The following is a 5,941-nucleotide window of genomic DNA, read 5'->3' as shown; positions in this document are numbered from 1 at the left end:
CCAGTTATTTTTCTCATCATCATATATAACACTGACAAAGGCATAAATCAGAAGAGCCGTATCATCCTTGATCGACAACACTTGGTGTGGTGTGAGAGCGGCATCAATAAGGACGCAGCAAATCTCCAACGGCCATGAACACGAACTCTTCCGTTGGCCATAACACAATATTTTTGTCCAACGAATATAAATTTAAGCTCCCACTCTGTGACATATGCAAATAAATCATACTTTAAGTGTAAAAGCAATATGAGAGACCTGGTAGCAACCTTGTGGAAGATCTCTTACTGCAAGAACATAATATTACTGTTATAAATGCAAGAAAAAAATATGAATTTTAAGAACAAGAGATATAATCAGTTATTAAGTTAATAAGACACAAGTGTACTTGAGTATCTGTGTTACCTAAACGTTTCGACTGCATAGCAGGCTTCTTCAGTGGAATATAGGTGAATAGAACAATACACAAATAACCCGCACACAGGAGAGGAGCTTATGACGACGTTTGGGTCCGACTTGGACCATTTACAAAGTGACTTTGGTCCAAGTCGGACCGAAACGTCGTCGTAAGCTCCTCTTTCCTATGTGCGGGTGTGTATATTGATCCAGTCACATGCGATCACATACGATGATATGTGATTGGCCTTTCCGTTCTCTGTGATCATATTTGCTTGGGCTTCCTCTTTTCTGCAACATTGCAAGCGCCTGATGACGTGTTGATTGCAACACGAAAGGCCTAGAGCTATCATTTATCCCCCCCTCGTCTGTGGTTGTTTTGCATAACATTTATATTCGCGAACATACAGGGTCTTAAAACGAGTAACAACAACAATAACACAACGTTTATTAGTGGACTCTTCACTGAATCAAGTGTATTGTTTGTGGCTTTCACTGAGACGCATGTAAAAGATTATTTTGACAGTGAAATATGGCTCCTTGGGTACGCACTGCTCAGATGCGACCGAAGAAAAAAACAGACAGCAAGGGAGGGTTGGTCTGTACGTACAAAGAGTCGCTCTTGTGGACTGAGTTACTTAACACCACAGATGATGTAGTTAAAGTTTTGGCAGTAAAAAGTAAAAAAACAGAATCTGGTTATTATATATATGTATAAGCCAGCAGATACAACTTTTCAACAGGTCAAAAACTATTGAAAATCGAATATCGTCTTGAAAAATCTTTCAAACTCGGCCTCAGATATCTTGTTATTGGCGTTTTCAATTGACAACACCTAAAATAGCACAGATACTGCAATAAATTCGTCTTAGCGAACAAATAGTGGAATCGACCAGACTAGAAAATACCCTTGACCTTGTGTTCACAATGAGGATCTGGTACAAAACATAATACCTTTGATATAGCTTTGATGAGTTTCGAGAGTCTTTACTACTGTTAGAGCCCGGCCATGGGCCATGCTCGTCTGGTGTCAGAATCAGTTAATTCAGACCACAGCTTGTGGGGAGGACTCTGCTAACTCCTTCACATTCGCCTCTGTGTCTCCTGCTGACGCTGCCTCATCCAGCAGTGCCCCGCCCTTCTCCAGGTGCTGCAGTCAGATGTCCTTGATGACACCTGCTTCTTGGTTCATTATCCGGCTGTATGTTCCAGCGTAACCGGTCGCTGAATGAAGCTTGGGCTGTTCCTTTACTTTTGTTATGCCTTTGATGAGCTCAAAGAGTTTTCTAATATAGGAGCCCGGCCATGGGCCAGGCTCGTCTGGTGCTAGCCTGGTCAACCAAGCTGTTGCTACTGACATGAGGGTAGTTACGCAGCGCCTGGAAAATGACAAGTGACCACTTCAAGAGATTATACCTCGCTTGCACAAGGTTATAAACTGTTATTTAAATAATGAAAAAGGTAAGGAGAGCACTTTTAACTGTCCTCTCATTTATGTTAATTCTACCTGAGGGTTTAGTGATCTTGGACTTGTGGAGAGATCCCCCTTAAGGGAGGTTCCTTGACGCTGGTGAGGGGCTCTCGATCTAGGGAATTGGATCTGTGCTCCAGGTCCCTGAATTAAGCCTGAATACCTTCCATCCCCCCCCCCAGGCGCTGTATAATCCTGCGGGTTTAGCGCTTCCCCATGATTATAAAAATAATAATTGTGGAGAGATCACATCATGTCCTGCTAAGTACTGGACACTCATCATATCTGAATGTCATCAGTCATTACAACTTTAATCCCACTTGACCTTGAGAAAGTCAGCCATGGTGTAATAGGTCACAAAATGTGTATAAAAGGAATAACCAGAGAAGTGGGCAGATGGATATTTAAATTTCTAATGAGTAAAACCCAAAGTGTATTAGTGAATAGAGTAAAATTGGAGACTGACACAGTGAAAAGTTCTGTTCCCAAAGGCAGAGTACTGGTTCCTGTTCTCTTTCTCATTCTCATATCTGACATAGAGGCATAAATTAGACAGTACTAGAATCTGTAAGAAAGTGGCATCAACTAAGGACACGAAAAATCTCCAAGCTAATTTAAAGCAAGTTTTCTAGTGGGCCACTAACAATATGATGACAAGTTTCAGTTCCTTTGTTATGGGAAGATTGGGGAAATAAAGGCAGGAACGGAGTATACAGCAAACTCGAATCACTCAGTAGAGAGCAAGACAAATATGAGAGACCTGTGAGTGATCTTGTCAGATATCACCAAGAATCAGAAATGTCATTATCACACCAGCAAGAAAAATGAATTGCTGGATAACTAGAATCTTCCAGACAAGGGGCTCTAAGCCAGTAATGATAATCTAAGTCACTTGCTCTCTCTAAGCTGGAGTACTGGTGTACTCTTAATAACAGGCAGACCTGGAGAATATGCAGAGAACTATTACTGCCAGCATAGATTCAGTCATGCACCTAAATTATTAGGACGTTTGAAGTCCCTCGATCTGTGCTCCTCCGTAGGCGAGAGAAAGATTCTAATCTACACATGGAAAATTCTTGAAGGATTGGTCCCAAATTTACACAAACAAATCATTCCCTACGAAATTTACACAAACAAATCATTCCCTACGAAAGAGGCTTAACAGACGGTGCAAAATATCCTCAGTGAAAAGCAGGGGGTGTAATGAGTACAGTAAGGGAAAATTTAATAAGTGTGAAAGGGCCATGACGTCTCAACGCCCCATCCCCCTCCCCGCCCTTCATATATAACGGGAATTACGAACAGACCTCTGGCTGTCTTCAAGAAAAAAAAAAAAAACGGACAAGTTTCTCAAGTCGCTGATCAGTCAGGCTGTGGTACTTATGTTACACTTGATTGATCATATTGCTGATTGTGGGGCAGTGGGCTTCCAGCAGCAACAGCCTAGTTGACCAGGCAAGTACCAGACGAGCCTGGTCCATGGCCGGAGTCCGAGAGTAGTAAGACTCTAAACTCACCAAAGGTATGAGGTATATCAAAGGTATCGTGAGGCATAGTCTGAGACCTGGCTCTAAGGGCCTTGATCCCCGGAATACTCTCCAGGTATACTCCAGGCGAGTCGTAAGAGATAAGATAAGATAAGATTTCGTTCGGATTTTTAACCCCGGAGGGTTAGCCACCCAGGATAACCCAAGAAAGTCAGTGCGTTATCGAGGACTGTCTAACTTATTTCCATTGGGGTCATCAATCTTGTCCCCCCAGGATGCGACCCACACCAGTCGACTAACACCCAGGTACCTATTTGCTGCTAGGTGAACAGGACAACAGGTGTAAGGAAACGTGTCGAAATGTTTCCACCCGCCGGGAATCGAACCCGGGTCCTCCGTGTGTGAAGCGAGAGCTTTAGCCACCAGGATTGTCAATGAATAAACATACGTATACGCTGAGAAAAATATGCCTAGCGATGTATATCCCCCCCCCCCACACACACACACACACACATATATATATATATATATATATATATATATATATATATATATATATATATATATATATATATATATATTTATATATATATTATACATACATACATACAGCCACAGAGTTGTTAGGAAGCGGAATAGTCTGGCAGACGATGTAGTGGAGGCAGGAACCATACATAGTTTTAAGACGAGGTATGATAAAGCTCATGGAGTAGGGAGTGGGAGGACCCAGTAGCGCTCAGTGAAAAGGCGGGGCCAGCAGCTGAGTCTCGACCTCTGCAACCACAATTAGGTGAGTGCATATAGACATTCATATGGGGATATATTATAATATTGTCACCCATTTGAAAATTATACTAGTCAAACCATTTTCTTTTATTCGTTATTTAGAGAAAACGGTCACTCTAATAAGCGAGCATCACATAATCCTGAAACGTTGTTGACATTAATAACTCCAGAAGGTTATTAATAACTCCAGGGGGGAAGGAAGGGAGTTATTAACACAGGGTAAGCCAAGACAATGATGCATAGATTTATTTCCTCTGGGGATGTTAAGTGTTCGTTCCTGGGTTGTGACCTACAGCAGCCAAGTCGCCTGTTGTGGGTCTGACTGTTGATGCTTGTGAAGGGCTTTTGATTCAAGGAATTAGAGCTGCCCTGCCCTTTCTGGGATTACCTCTCATTGTAAACCTTCAGGGTTTAGCGCTTCCCCTTGGTCGTAATAAGTGATTTAGAGCGAATGTGGAACTGTAACTACAGCGTTTGTTGCAAATTTTCCATAGCAAGTCTAAAACTGTATTTAGAGAAGCTTTGCACCTATGTACTGCCAGAGGAAGAAGGGTGGATGTTAAAAAAAAAGAAAGTCGTAAAATAGCGTGCGCCGCCCGGGAATCGAACCCGGGTCGCAAGAATGGGAATCTTGCATGATACCACTACACCAGCGGCGCCGCCCTGTTGTACCTCTACACCGGTAGTGCTTACTATACCACTACACTGGTAGTACTATGGTACTACTACACTGGTAGTACTTACTATGGTACTACTACACTGATAGTACTTACTATGGTACTACTACACTGGTAGTACTTACTATGGTACTACTACACTGATAGTACTTACTATGGTACTACTACACTGGTAGTACTTACTATGGTACTTCTACACTGGTAGTACTTACTATGGTACTACTACACTGATAGTACTTACTATGGTACTACTACACTGGTAGTACTTACTATGGTACTACTACACTGGTAGTACTTATTATGATACCACTACACTGGTAGTACTTACTATGGTACTACTACACTGGTAGTACTTATTATGATACCACTACACTGGTAGTACTTACTATGGTACCACTACACTAGTAGTACTTACTATGATACCACTACACTGGTAGTACTTACTATGGTACTACTACACTGGTAGTACTTATTATGATACCACTACACTGGTAGTACTTACTATGGTACTTCTACACTGGTAGTACTTACTATGATACCACTACACTGGTAGTACTTACTATGGTACCTCTACACTGGTAGTACTTACTATGGTACTTCTATACTGATAGTACTTACTATGATACCACTACACTGGTAGTACTTACTATGATACCACTACACTGGTAGTACTTACTATGATACCACTACACTGGTAGTACTTACTATGATACCACTACACTGGTAGTACTTACTATGATACCACTACACTGGTAGTACTTACTATGATACCACTACACTGGTAGTACTTACTATGATACCACGACACTGGTAGTACTTACTATGATACCACTACACTGGTAGTACTTACTATGATACCACTACACTGGTAGTACTTACTATGATACCACGACACTGGTAGTGCTCTCACTTCTTAATCCATATTGAAGAGATTAAAGCAGCACCAGACTTTAATGAATCACAGTCGTTAGACTTTAATGACTTATGTACAGTCGTCAGACATTAATGACTCACGTACAGTCGTCAGACTTTAATCGTAACAGGTCATTTATTAAGAAAGTTATACATTACGATATATACACTGAACAATATGTTTCAGTGTATATACATCATCCTATATAAAC

At 41.4% G+C, this 5,941-nt stretch overlaps 1 non-coding gene across 1 annotated transcript; it reads right to left on the bottom strand.

Annotated features, from left to right (window-relative positions):
- Positions 1-4,728: 4,728 nt before the first annotated feature.
- On the bottom strand, positions 4,729-4,799 carry TRNAG-CCC (transfer RNA glycine (anticodon CCC)). The gene has a single exon. It is a non-coding gene; the product is annotated as a tRNA-Gly (tRNA).
- Positions 4,800-5,941: the final 1,142 nt, after the last annotated feature.

The sequence above is a fragment of the Cherax quadricarinatus genome, chromosome 15 (assembly GCF_038502225.1).
Source record: "Cherax quadricarinatus isolate ZL_2023a chromosome 15, ASM3850222v1, whole genome shotgun sequence".
Lineage (NCBI taxonomy): Eukaryota > Metazoa > Arthropoda > Malacostraca > Decapoda > Parastacidae > Cherax > Cherax quadricarinatus.
The sequence above is the reverse complement of the archived record's forward strand: the minus strand, read 5'-3'. Positions and strand labels throughout refer to the sequence as shown.